Here is a 15455-nt window from a genome sequence, read left to right as displayed (position 1 = left end):
TTACTGGATTGTGTGACAACACCCATAAAGAATTGCGGAATAACACACTGTGGGGAGAGGGGTACGTGCCAATCATGGGATGTATGGAGGGATTTAACCAATGCCCGCTCTCCAGGTTCGAATTCTATCAAGTATCTGCTTTGGTTAGGGGGCAGCAGTGGTCCACCTAAGGAGAAAATCTCATGTAGAAGGACCTAGACCAAGAAAGGAGGAAGTGGCTCTCTGGTATGGGTACTTGGTCACAGCATCAGAAGAGAACACAAGGCCCTTGTATCTGGTTTGGGAAGGTCACTTGGCAACATGGCAAGTATCTTTAAGCACACTCTGTACTGTGATGGAGTCCCCTGCATTAAGAAGGAATCACTTGTTTAACCTGCACAGAATCTGCCGGTCACTGGCAAAACTGTCTAAGATAAGAGGAGGTAGAGAGGCTAAATGTAAAAGATGCTGGGATGAAGCAGACAATATTCATGTGTTTGCTAATTGTCTGGTATTGGAGGAAGTTTGAAAGAAAGACAATATCCAACATCATGGGTGTGGAAAAAAAGCTATGACCAACCTTTATTCTGTTTGGTGTACAGCTTTGATCTGGTTTTACGGATCTTTCTAGGCTTCAAAAATAACTAACATTCTATTCAGCCCTCCAGGCGAAAAGGGAGATATGCAAGAGGTAGTGTCAGCCCACAGCTCCTAATTGGTGTGAGTGATGGACCTCTGTATGATTTTATAGGGATCTAGACCATAAGCTTAATTTGAATAAAAGGAAAGCTAAACGGGGGTCAATTTGGAATTTACTGGACACTAATAGAACAGCATGAAATCCTATGATTAAACCTCTTGGTCAGCCTGTGGTGTGAAGCGCCGGGGGTCACTTGGGCAAACATCGGGCAAACATTGGTTGAGAATAGACCTGTGATACAAGCATTTGGGTCAATGGAGATCAGGAGAACACCTGCTTGCTTGTAAGAGGTGATATGAGGACGTAAAAATGAAATACCATTACCATTTCAGAGTTTTTGAGCAGCCTACGATAGAAGATGAGGTCCAGTGGAGGTTAACTATTCTACTGCTGTTAATAACGGTACCAACCCAGTCCCCCTTGAGTTTTTGTCACTCCATGATAGAAAGATGTGTCTCTTGTAGAAGGGTGACATTGGTATGTTTCATGCACAGAAAAGCAATTCAGAGTATGGATTGAGAAGAAAATTCATGTTAGGTACTTGAGACTTAATCCTAAATCAGTGTAATTGGAAAGAGATGTATATGTGTTGCTATAAATGTATAAACAGGTCAATCAGTTATACTGGTGTACTTTTTTTTCTCTTATAGTGAGATCCTATATGTCCCCAACCTGCATGAGAGCATGGGGCAATACAGGACCAGCACAGCGGCCACTGGTCAAGACAAATTTAATTAATATCTAAGGTGCAGAGATATATGTTAATAGGGATGGTAAAGATAGGGAATTTATGGACAAAAGCAATGGAAAAATAAAACCAAATCTGTGGTCCTCCGCTAACTTCTATGCCCTCAAAGCAGGTCAAGCCCTACCACTTGTGAGTAAATGCTTGTGTTTAGTAGGATAGAGTCACAGTGTGCTAAACATGTGTGCATACGATGATGTGCTAAATGAGAATAAAAGAATCATGGATTATGTTTTGCTCAAACAACAGTAATATAGTAGTGGGTAGGGGGTATCAAGGTAGATAAAATATGGCATTTTGGTATCTAGGTGACCAGTAGGGCTGCTGTGGACTAGTCTCATTATTTTGATGACCATTGTGCACTATTAGGCTTTGATGGTGGGGGTAGTAAGAAGTGCACATGAGAAATTCAATTTGAATAGATAGAACCTTCTTTTTTTATTTATTTATTTCGTGTTTTATAGAGAGCGAACTTGACCTGTTAGGGTATCAGAGCGCCTTACATAGTCAAGGCATTGTACAATAGGTAAGGAATCACAGGAGTACAAGGGGATGCAAGGAACACAAGGTACAGTTAGCATTATAATAGCATAGGATAACGGGAGGGAGGAAGAATACAAGTATGGTTAACATTATAGTTGCTGAAGGTAGGCCCAGGTTTCACGGTGGGGCGAAAGGTCGAAGGAAGTAGGCAGTAGTCTCTGTTGGGGTTATGGGACAGGGTTTAGATGAGGAATTTACTCATGAGGAAGGATTTGGCCTTCTTTTTGAAACGTGCAACAGAGGGGATTCTTCTGATGGCGGGTGGGAGGGAGTTCCATATTCTTGGCGCAGCCCCAGTGAACGCCCGATTATAAGTTGTTTTTTTTCGAAAGCGTGCGGGCTGAAGTGGAAGGTCTCTGGCAGACCGTGAGTTTCTGATTCTGCCCGATAACACAAGTTTCTGTGACAGGTATGCTGGGGAGTTAGAGTATAAGGCCTTGTGCGTGATGCATGCCAGCTTAAGCTGTATTCTGGCCTTGAGGAAGCCAGTTCAGCATTTTCAAGTGTGGGGAAATGTGATCAAATTTTGTTGTGCCGGTGAGTAGTCTGGCAGCCGCATTGAGGCAGGCTTTTAATGGTGCTAGCGAGATCTTGGGTAAGCCAGAGAGGGTGGAGCAGCCATATTATATTTTAGAAATGACTAGTGCTTGGACTGCCATTTTTAAGTCGGGAGCGTCCAGGAAGGGTTTCAGTTTCCATAGATAGCTCAGGTGGAATCTGGCAGATTTGGCCATTGAGCTGATGTGGTTTTGCATGTTCAAGTTGCAGTCCAAGGTTATTCCCAGCGATTTGGCCGAGTTCACAATGGTCGGTGGACAGTTTAAGGCTGTGATGGCCTTAATCCAAGTCTGAGTTTCAGGGTCGGTTTTAGGAGGGGAAATAAAAAGAAATTCCGTTTTCTTTGCGTTGAGTTTGGGTTGATTGGAGGCGAGCCATTGGACCGTCTATTCAGGGCCTCATTCAGGGAGAGAACCTCCTTGAGAGATGACATTTTGATGTAGATCTGCATGTCATCAGCGTACATATGGTAGGAGATATTTGCGGTGTGGAGAACTTCGGCAAGTGGTTCTAGATAAAGGTTGAAGAGGGTGGGGGACAGCGGTGAGCCTTGAGGGACTCCTACTGTGACCGAAGACGGAGCGGACAAGATGCCGTTGCTTAGGAATCTTAGAGAACGGTTATGGAGGAAGGAGCTAAATGTTTCACGGGGGTGTACCATCTAGTCCCATCCTAAGTTTTAGAAGTTCGAGAAGTTTTCCATTGTTGACTGTGTCGAAGGCAGAGGAAAGGTCTAGGGGCCAGATGTAGGTGTCAAAATACCGGTCGGAATCTGTCGAAAATACCGATTTTCGGCCGTTTCCGACCGGTATTTTGTCATTGGTATGTAGGGGCACAGAAAACATACAGATTCGGTAATTTTACCGAATCGGTAATTTTACCAAATCAGTAAAATTACCGATTCTGTAAAATTACAGAATCGGTAAATTTTACCGATTCGGTAAATTTACCGATCAGTAAAATTAGCGAATCTGTATTTTCCTATGTAGGTGGCACTTCTAACAGTGCTACAGGACCTTTAGAATTCGTTATTTACCATGTAATACAATTGCATGGTAAATAACGAATTCTTGTGTACATGCACATCTGTGCATGTACACCTGTGCCATGTGGCACACAGACATTCCCTAAGGGCATGTTTGTGTGCCACATGGTGCACAAGCCAGTTACAGGGGTGCAAAAGGGTGTCAAAGTGACACCCTGTCCCCCTTTACAATTCGGTATTTTTACCGATTCGGAAAATACTGAATCAGTATTTGCTATTGAATCCTATGGGCTTCAAGGCCCAAAGGTTTCAATAGCAAATACCGATTCGGTATTTACAGAATCGGTAAATACCGAATCTTACTGGTTCGGTAAAAAAGACCGACTTATTACCCACATCAGATTTACCTTTACTAAAATACCGAATCGGTAAAATTCGGTATTTTAGAATTGGTAAATCTAAATTACCTACATCTAGCCCTAGGAGAATTAGGAGACAGGTTTTGCCTTGGTCAAGGGCTTGGAGGGCATCATCGATGATATGGAGCATGGTGGTTTCAGTGCTGTGTCTGGCCTGAATCCAGATTGGAAGTCATCGAGTAGGTGGAAGTTATTGATGTGACGACTAAGCTGCAGCTGCACACATTTCTCCAGCACTTTGGCTAAGAGAGGGATGTTGGAGATAGGTCTGAAATTGTCAGGCGAGGCAGGATCCAGAGATGGCTTTTTCAAAATGGGGAGGACTTGGCCCACTTTCAGGGAGTCAGGAATTGATCCCTGGCGGAGGGAGGCATTAATTATTGTAATCCAGCTAGGGATAATGGATTGGGCAACGGAAACTAGGTATTTAGAGGGGAGCTGGTCGTTGAAGTGGTTGTTCGGCTTTAAGGTAGATAGGATTTTGGAGACAGAGTCCTCATCGTAGAGTGTGAAGTTGGTCTACTGTGCTTGGGTCTTAGGTGAAGCCTGTTGGGGTGGCAGGTCAGGGGGGTTAGAGAGAGTGGGACGGAACTAAGTTCATTACCTAAGCTTTTAACTTTGTCCGCAAAAAACTAGGAGAATTCCTCGGATTAAATTAGAGACTTGGGGTTTTCTTTTGATGTTTTGGTCAATTTGTTGGATCGGTGTTTGACCAGTTCGAAGAGTTTGCTGGGCCTGTTCTTAGCGTTCCCCAGTTCCGCTCTGAAGAATTCTTTTTTTGAGTTGAGGATTTTCTTGTTATATGTATTTCTGGCCTGGCGGAGAAGTTTTAAGTGAGCGGCAGAGGGGTGCTATCTCCAGATTCTTTAGGCTTTTTTCCGAGTGATCTCCTCTCAATGTTAAGGGATCCAGTGAACCAGGGGTTTCTATCTTTAATTTGAGTTCTTTTTAGTTTTAGTGGGGCCACGTCATCCAGAATGTTGGACATAGTAGCAGAGAAGTGAATGTTGATGTCGCTGACCGTTGTGATATGCGGGGGAGGGGGAAGGTCATATTTGCACCTGGCCTCGAGTTCCTTGTGGTCAAGGTTCTTAGTGTCTCTGGCCCATTGTTTAGGAAGCACAGGCTGTGGGGCCCTTATCTTGAGGGAGCTTGGAAGTAGGAAGGCAATGGCGTGGTGGTCGGACCAGTCACAGGGGTCTATTGAGATAAGCTTGACGCTTTTTTCCTTAGCAATGATCCAGTCAGAGTGGCTCCATTTGAATTTGTTGGGAGTAAACAGGATTGTGTCAGGGCTTGATCGGTCAGGAGGTCTTTAATGGCGTTGACATGAGGATCCTTGAGGTCATTCCAGTGTAAGTTGAAGTCGCAGAGGAAGATGTTTTTAGCACTGGAGGAACTCTTTGCTGTGAGTATTTCCAAGTGGAGGTCAGTGAAGGAGTCGTTCCTGCCTGGGGGGTGGTAAAAAATGTGGAGGTTGCATATTTGGGTGGAATTATTGCAAATTGAGAGGGCAAGGTATTCACAGGAGTCAGAGGTATCCGCCAGAATTTCTGTGACAAGAGGTTAGAGCGATAGATGCAGGCAAGGCCCCCTCCATTCTTGTTATGTTGTCTGTCCAGCCTCGGAATGTGGTAGTTGGGAGGGACTAAGAGGTCCAGGCATGGGGATGAGGAGTCATTTAGCAATGTTTCAGTTAGGATTGCTAAGTCGAACTTACTGTTCATGATGAGAGCAGCAACATCAGCGGCGTGCTTTACTGCTGATCGGCAGTTAATTAAGAGACCAGTCAGGGAGCCGTCGGGGGGTTTTGGGTGTTGGGGTAGACAGGAGTATAGGCGTTAGATTGCTTCTAATCACACTTCTGTTGCAGAGGGTGGCAGATCTGCAAGGGTTGATAGCGACCGTGCCAATGAGGTGTTCTTCCTTCACACCAGAGGGACAAAGGGTAACTGAGGCTGCATTGTGCTCCTGTAGGATGGCGAGGATTTGTTTTTGAGTGAGGTCTAGTGGATTTGGTGAAGCGAGGGAAGGGTTATAGGAGAGGGCGAAAAGAAGAAACCACTAAGGCCCTGTAGCAAAATTAACTCCCCTGGATGGCATGTGTCTCATTGAGATTCATCACCTCAGTTAGTTGTAGAATTAAGGGGATAAAATGATTTATCTCTGTTTCTATAGAATGCCTCCACAACCTGGTGTAGGCCAGCCTTATCCGATTCACACCTAGTGGAGCCAGTTTCTTTTGTTTATTTTTCAAGGAGAGTGGTGGTTTGCCCCCTGCAAAGAAACATCTTTGTGCGTGATGGATGGAGCAAGCAAGATGGCTGTGTCCATAGTTGATTTATACAATCCGACAAGGAAGGTTATCAGCTCCATGGGTTCATAAAGTTCTCTCCTCTAACCCTCAATAGTTATACCAAATATTCTGGGACAAAAAAAACAAACATCAGGTCTTACTGGCGTAGTCAAGGGCACATAGCAACAGACTTCTTTTGCTTGATATTATTGTTCATCACGTTAGGTTTTGTGATCCCCTCCTGCCTGCAAAAAAAGAAGTTCACTGGCTGCGGACTTATTCATAGCCTTCATGAAAAGAACTGAACCATCCATCTCTTATAATAGTGCCATGAGTGTGAGGAGGTCAAGATGTGTGGCTTGGATCAGTGCATGAGCTGCCTCTACAGGATTTGGTTACACATGGACCCAAGACTGTGTGATATCTGCGGTGTCTGTAGACATGAAAATGCTATATACTCTGAAAGGAGGCCAGGATAATGTCATGCCAGAAACTCAATCAAAATGTACCCTTATCAATTGTATATGCCATTGAAAGCTTAGGCAATAATGTTGGTATTTAGCTATTCATTGTACCCCTTTCTGCTCCCGCTGGCAATGGGCAACTCTGTAGCTGTGCTAGGACCAATCCAGGCCACTGCTGCATAGATGGGCATCTATGAGTCCCAGAGTGAATTGGCACCACACAAGCTGTTTTGCCAGTTCTTCAATGGATGTAGATACAGAGCTGCACAGGACACCCAACGGCTGTTTATCTATTCTATTGATAGAGGAAATCAACCTCTTGGGCCCCAATAATGGCCTGTGATGTTGCTGCACCTCATCATCGATGGGAACCCTCTTGCCCATGGTGTGTCTCCATACTGTGCTTCAACTGTATCAGCCAGGACTGTACAGGTCAGTATCCTGCACATAAAGTTTCAATCGAGTCTGGTCCCCTAGGGGGTTGTTACAGGAAGATGGATTGGGTGCCTCTTCTGAAATCCAGTAGGAAGCTGCCATCTTGGTCAGCTTGTATCTCTGACCCTCCCCCCCCCCCCAGATGATCTCCATGATCTCCTGGTATCTTGGGGATCATAATATTTAATATCCTGCACACACAGTTAGTTTTTCAGCTGCGCAATATACATAATCAATCCTTAAATAGCCAAATATGATCTTCATGTTATTTTGGATATGGGGGTTATACTTCCACTTTAGTCTTTCTGGACTAGACTGCTGCCATCAGCACTGTGGAAGCAACCCATCAAGTGTTTTTCTGAAGTTTGAATCGCAAGAAATGTTCCACACAGGTCACACTTCTTTTCTTACAGTTTTTCCCCAATATATTTTAACCTGTCCTAGATTGTTTAGCAGATAGCTCCATTGTTGAGCACATCAGGACTCCTCATTAGTCCAACACCTTTTAACATTAAGTTGATTCCCTTACTGTACTCATCAGCTCCTTTGTTTTCTTTTCTTTGCGTTTTCACTACATAGATGGCAGACAGCTCATCATCCAGCTGGATGTAAGGTTATGGACATTGTTTCTAAATTTCAAAACAGTATTGTATCTAGCAGGATGAACCACACCTTACTTAGGCTGAACATTGATCAAGCTGACGTGCTGAATTTGATCAGTTACCAGCCCCTATTGGCTCAGTAACTTATAAAGTGTGGGTAATTAACCAAATCACTCATAGATACCCAACTGTAGATGTTTCTATTAGGGAAACACTAGAAAATTATATCAATGAGAATACTAATGGCAAAGTCAAATGGGAAATGACCTGAGACGTGGCAAAAGATGTTTTCAGAAGTAACTCAATTTCTCATGCACTTCACTTTATGAAGTTATCAAAACAAAAAAATCTTAAGTAGAATCCCAATTTTGACAACTTGAAGCTAAACAAAAACAAGAAGGCTCATTAAGGGTCCACAAGACCTTAGAAAAGCTTGAGGCGAATTAGAACTCTCTATAAAATAAGTTGCTAAGAGAATGCTTCGGATAAATCAAAATATGATATTATGAAAGAGGTAACAAAGCCAACTAATCACTGGTTTAAAAGTTGAAGAAATTACAAACAAGAAACCTCTTAACCTCTATTAGTGATGATAACGATATGTTACAGGCAGAGACAACTGCCATCATTGAAACTTTCCACTCTAACTACTCCACACTTTATAGATCACAAGACCTTAATGCAAGCCCAAGACTTTTACCTGAAAATCCTGCCATTCCCATATGGAAATGAGTTAGACTTCTACTCCTTAGACAATCCCATAGACATTGATAACACCAAAATGGAAATTAAATATTAGGAGAAACAAAACACATGGACCGGGTGGTCTGTCAATGCCCCTTTATAAGGCATATGTAGACCTGCTAGCACACCCTTTAACCACGGTCTATAACAGGTTTTTGATGATGGGAAGGAGCACAAAGACCATAACAGAATGCATTATTTCCTTGATATTGAAAAGTAATGGATGTAATGCTGGAATTAATCTCAGCCACTGGTAATTATCCGGGTTGCATCCCAATTCATCATTATTTTGCACACCATATCACATCAGTTTGGACCCAGCTATGTGCTAATCTGTTTTGACCCTGCTCCAGTCGGAACAGCTCAGCTCAAACTGCTAACCCAGGTCCTCCCCAAAACAGAACACAAGCAAACCAGGACTGGTTTTTCCCTTGTTATGGGCTCAAGAACTGCAAAGCCATTCCCTGCTTCCCTTTCCAACCAAAGTCATTGAGAAGACCATAAACACCCAACTCTCTGAGTTTATTGAATCAAACAACATCCAGGATCTCTCCCAATCTGGACTCAGAAGCAACCACAGTACCGAGAACGCTCTCCTCACTGCCACTTTTCACATTCTACATCTGCATGCTCCTTAACAGTGGCAAAACCACAGCCTCATTATTCTGGACCTCTTGGCCACTTTAAACACTATCTCCCATAACACCCTATGCGCTAGACTTCATTTCACTGGCATCCTCGACAAAGCCCTCAACTGGATCCACCCCTTCCTCACCGGCCTAATACAGAGAGTCAGACGTCCACCTTTACTCTCAGATCCCACAGAAATCAGCTGTGGATTGCCACAGGGCTCCTTCCTGAGCCATACACTTTTCAAAATTTAAAAGGCCCCACTTGCAACCATCATCAGAAACCACAGACTCAACATCGCCTCCTACGCCGATCACACCCAGCTGATCGTATCCCTCCCTGACGAACCCACAGCCACCATGAACAACTTCCACAGCGGAATGAAGGCAGTAGCCACCTGGATGAAATACAGCTGCCTCAAGCTTAACTCAGACAAGACCGATGTCTTCATCCTGGGCCCCAAACCCATTACCTAGGATGACTCTTGGTGGCCACAGTGCTCAGAAGACCCCCAGACCCATAGACCTCTTACAAATCCTTGGCATCATCCTGGATTCCCCTCTCTCAATGAACCACCAGATCAACGCTGTCTCATCCTCCTGGTTCCACACTCTCTGCCTACTCCGAAAGATCATCAAGTGCGTACTCACCGAGACAAGGAAAATAGTCACCCACACACTCGTCAGCAGCAGACTCAACTAGGGCAGCACACTCTATGCAGGCACCACAAAAAAACTACACATAAAGCAGCAAAAAAAAACAAAGCAGCTCTTCCAGACTGATCCTGAATATACCCCTTGCTGCAGCTACATCACCGACCACCTGAAAGACCTCCACTGGTTCCCAGTCAACAAAAGGATCAACTTCAAGCTTCTCATGCAGGCCTACAAAGCCCTCCACAATGCCGGACCCACATACCTCAACCAACGCCTTTCCTTCCACATCCCCACCTGCATCACAGTCAATCACCATCAATATCTCAATTCAGGAAGGACCTCAAAACCTGGCTCTTCGAATGATAGCAGAGTCCCCACCTCCTCTCTCAGTACCTTGAGACCCTTATGGGTGAGTAGTCTCGCTCTACAAAACCCTGATTGATTGATTGACAATAAAGAGGTCAAAATTGTTTGACGATATGGGCCAATGTAGCACATTGTATTGGGGCAAAAGCCTTTAAATGTCTGTTTGCCTGTTTGCATGCCAAATAGTCAATCAATCAATCAATCAGAGGATTTTAAAGTATGCTACTCATCCATTAGGGTCTCGATGCACGGGGGGGGAGGGTGGTGTGCCTCTCCAATCAATTGAAGAGCCAGGTCTTGAGGGTCTTCTTGAAGATGCGCAGCATGGGGGCGCGTCTGATGTTGATCTGGAGCTCATTCCTGGTTTTGGCCACAATGTAGGAGAAGGTTCTTCCACCCGTACTAGTTGTGCGGATGCGGCGGGGTTCAGCGAGGGTGAGGTGGCAGGATCTGAGGTTTCTCTTTGCCACATGGAAGGAGATTCTGTCATTGAGATATTTGAGGAAATAGTGAGACCCTGTTGCATCATTCAGAAACATGATGCCTATCTGACGTGGTGCACAATTGAGTGGTCCATAAAAACCATTGCGCAAGAATTTGTTTCTCTGTTTGCATGCTAATTAGTGCTTCCTTAATGTATTACCACATGGTTACAATGAGGTAACCGAAAAATCAGAGAGGGATGGATCACTTGTCCTGCATAACCTGGGTATGCAGGTTGTGTACCAGTGCGTCCCAATTAAAAACCTTCGTGCAAGTGTCTGATCTTGTGTGGAAGCGGTATATATTGATTCTCCGCTATTCGACACGTGTGCATAATCATCGGGTTAGTGGTTATGCATCCTCCAGCCGGAGGTTTTACCCCTGGTTACCGCAGTAGTGATCAGTGATGGGTGGGGTATGCCTTAAAAAATAAAATAAACTCGTACAGCCAGATAATCGTCTTTTATTCAATCTGGATTCGAGTTGTTGTTAAAAATAATTTGCGTGTGTTGGAGAATTGTTAGGAATCTCACACACTATGGTCGATGTTGTTAAAAAGAGGTTGACATGTTTCAGCCCTCAATTGCCTGGATAGGTCAAGTGGGCTTTCTTCAGGACCAAGTGAACGGTGTAGAGACCAAGGGCGTGTCTGTGAAAGTGATCTCCTAAGAACAGAATTAACTATTCGGGGAGGGAAGAGGGAAGATGGATATATTAATCCTTCTCCTGGTAAGGTCTCGTAGGTACCTGTAATACACAATTAACAGACATACAGAGGAAAAGGGGTAAGGGGAAAGTAATTGTGGGACTGGTATACACATGGCACTCATTGTGCTTAAAAAGCCATTCTATACAGCAACTGGAAAATGGCACTACTTCATGGAGAACACGCTCCCAATTGCCAAAGGTCAACTCAGTCATTCCATGTATTATCACCCTCAGTGTGATATTTAGCGAGGGTATATTTTCTTGTATAATTGGCAAAATTCCTCTGCTCATTCAAAAGGTATCAATTAACCGATCTAATTCTTATCAAGCATATATAGTTTTCACACATATCATGTTAATAATTAATTTTCTATTGTTCTTTTCGAAATTATAGATAACCGTTTCCCCATCGTGCTCGGTAATCTAATTTTAGCACAAGGTAAAAAGGCGTGGTATAACTTGTGCCTCGTTGTACCTTCTCATATAATGTCAGAACATGCGAGTAGCTATGCCCGTTTTGTACTCTGACAAACTTGGGAACAAGCCGGGTCGCTTAGCGTGGTGTAAGGTTCACCAGTTGTATGCATAGCGGGTGATTTGGACGGCGATTTTTGACATACCTGTTGAAGATTTTGTTTGTGTGTCAACGGTTCCACATAGGTTCGGGAGGGCCTACTGGGATAATGTGTAGGATTTAGGAAAAGGGGTGAAACAATACTTTACGGTTTTGTAGCTGCACGGGTGTTCTTTCTAGCTACCTGCGGTCCTTCTCTCTGTTGCACTACTTGGGCTGACTCTGCCTCTGGGCCCGGGAAGCCAAGGGCACTTCAGGGTGCTACTATATCGTGTGCAATCATAATGAAAGAAAGACTATATGTAGAGGGTCTATTTTCTTGCGATATTATTATGTGGAATTATCACATTTACTGAGACTCCCCATGTAAATAAAGGATAGTGGCCATGTTGGGCTCTTACAATGGGCAGACTTTTATTTATTAGTTGTTATTGATGCAATTATTTTTGCGGATGGACAAAGTACATCGAGGGTGTTTTTCGTACATTGCATGCGTTATTAGTTATCTACTAGCCAGTTATTTTGATCAGTGATTTTGAAGGTAGAGAATAGAAATCACTAAATAAAGTTGATAAACTTAATCATTGTGGTACTCTTTTATAAGGAGAAGTTTATCAGTGATTATGGTGGCATCTAGTTTGTAATGCATCATTATTCTGATAGTCCAGAGTTAGTTATTCTTTTCCTAAGGGTGGACAGGGTTTATCTGTTTAGCCAGGGGATGTTATCATTTAGTCCCTCAGAGTCTGTTTTTAATCTGTGCACTCACCTCTGTTCTTTCTCAAACAGTGTCTTTTCCGCATTGTGCCCTTTGTTGGTTAGGGTTTCGAGGATTATCCATTTTAAATCTTCAGTCGTATGGCCTGCCTCGATGTAGTGGGTGGACATTTTTGTTGTACCCTTTTTGCATTTTATATTGCTGCGATATTCGCAGATACGTTGCGTTGCTTTGCGGCATGTCATGCCAATGTAGCGCATAGCGCAGGGGCACGTGAATATATAAATGACGTGGCTCATGTTACAGTTCGTATGATGTCTTATTGTCCATTTAAAATTTGGTAGCAGTTGTATTTCTTTTACGGGTTTTGTCAGTGCACAGACTGAACAAGAACCACAGGGGTAATGTCCAGTTACTGGAGCATGATCCCAAAGGCGTGGGACCTCAGTCCTCGTTTTCCCTGGTTGTGGTCTGGTATGGAGTAGTATGTCCTTAAGGTTTCGAGTCCTTTTATTTGAAAATCTGGGTTTTGGCCATTTGATATTTACAGATGTTAAAATTCTCTAGTTCTTGTTTATTATCTTATTTATGTTGTTCTGAACAGTACTGTATGTGGTGACACATGTCATTAGGTCAGGTTCCGGTGTTCTTTGTGTTGACTCCAGGAGACTTTCCCTATTTTGGTTTCTTGCTCTTTTCTTACATTTATTGATAATCCTTTGTGGGTAGTCACGGTCTTGTAGTTTATCACACAAGTCTTCAGCTTGTTTTTTGTATTCCTTTGTTTCACTACAATTTCTTCGTAGCCTTAGAAATTGGCTATAAGGGAGATTTTCCCTGAGCGGGCGGGGGTGGAAACTTTGGAATGAGAGTAGGCTGTTTTTCGCAGTTGGTTTAAAAAAAGTTTTTGTCTGCAAAGTGTTGTTTTCTGCGTAAATGCTGATGTCCAGAAAGTCAAGTTTGGATTTATGGGCTGTATACGTGAATTTGAGCCATTCATCTCTACTGTTGATCCAGGTATGGAAGGCTTGAAAACTTCCCATAGCTCCTTCCCAGATGAGGATGATATCGTCTATATATCGAAAGTATCTATTGTTGAAATGGGTTGTCAGGATTGTTGACATATTGTTCCTCGAAATTGCTGACGTAGAGCCCTGCCACGCTTGGAGCAAACGTACTCCCCATCGAGGTCCCGTGGCACTCCAAAACAAAATGTCTGGGCGTTTTGTGATGCCACTCTCAGTTAAAAAGTAGTGTTTCTAGGGTCCCGGGAAGACATGGCTTGGCAGTTCGGGCTGGACTGTTCCCATGAGGCACAGGGTCAGACTGATTTGCATATGGCCATGTCTGAACTGGGGTGGCTGAGTGAGCTAAAGAATGGTGATGGATTAAACCCAGATCAGTTGACTGGGGGTGAGTGTTTGATTTGCTCAAATGCTCCGTCCATCATCTCCTTTTGTATTGCTTTGTTCGCCCTAAATTGGCAGGGTATGCTCAGACGTGAGTCTCTTGCTCACTTGGCCACTGGATTCAAGATAACCTGGCTGATGAGGATTATGAATCCGAGACCGGTCCCAGGATGATTGTTTCCGGTCCAGGGAAGACATGGCTTGGCAGTTCGGGCTGGACTGTTCCCATGAGGCACAGGGTCAGACTGATTTGCATATGGCCATGTCTGAACTGGGGTGGCTGAGTGAGCTAAAGAATGGTGATGGATTAAACCCAGATCAGTTGACTGGGGGTGAGTGTTTGATTTGCTCAAACGCTCCACCCATCATCCCCTTTTGTATTGCTTTGTTCGCCCTAAGTTGGCAGGGTATGCTCAGACGTGAGTCCCTTGCTCACTTGGCCACTGGATTTAAGATAGCCTGGCTGATGAGGATTATGAATCCGAAACCGGTCCCAGGATGCTTGTTTCCGGTCCAGGGAAGACATGGCTTGGCAGTTCGAGCTGGACTGTTCCCATGAGGCACAGGGTCAGACTGATTTGCATATGGCCTTGTCTGAACTGGGGGGGGCTGAGTGAGCTAAAGAATGGTGATGGATTAAACCCAGATCAGTTGACTGGGGGTGAGTGTTTGATTTGCTCAAAGGCTCCGTCCATCATCCCCTTTTGTATTGCTTTGTTCGCCCTAAGTTGGCAGGGTATGCTCAGACGTGAGTCCCTTGCTCACTTGGCCACTGGATTCAAGATAGCCTGGCTGATGGGGATTATGAATTCCAAACCGGTCCCAGGATGCTTGTTTCCGGTCCAGGGAAGACATGGCTTGGCAGTTCGGGCTGGACTGTTCCCATGAGGCACAGGGTCAGACTGATTTGCATATGGCCATGTCTGAACTGGGGTGGCTGAGTGAGCTAAAGAATGGTGATGGATTAAACCCAGATCAGTTGACTGGGGGTGAGTGTTTGATTTGCTCAAACGCTCCGTCCATCATCCCCTTTTGTATTGCATTGTTCGCCCTAAGTTGGCAGGCTATGCTCAGACGTGAGTCCCTTGCTCACTTGGCCACTGGTTTCCAGATAGCCTGGCTGATGAGGATTATGAATCCGAAACCGGTCCCAGGATGCTTGTTTCCGGTCCAGGGAAGACATGGCTTGGCAGTTCGGGCTGGACTGTTCCCATGAGGCACCGGGTCAGACTGATTTGCATATGGCCATGTCTGAACTGGGGTGGCTGAGTGAGCTAAAGAATGGTGATGGATTAAACCCAGATCAGTTGACTGGGGGTGAGTGCTTGATTTGCTTAAACGCTCCTTCCATCAACCCCTTTTGTATTGCTTCAAAATTAGATTACCAAGCACAATGGGGAAACGGTTATCTATAATTTCGAATAGAACAATACAAAATGAA

Source organism: Lissotriton vulgaris, chromosome 4_1 (genome assembly GCF_964263255.1).
Source record: "Lissotriton vulgaris chromosome 4_1, aLisVul1.2, whole genome shotgun sequence".
NCBI classification, from domain to species: domain Eukaryota; kingdom Metazoa; phylum Chordata; class Amphibia; order Caudata; family Salamandridae; genus Lissotriton; species Lissotriton vulgaris.
Note: the sequence above shows the minus strand (reverse complement) of the source record.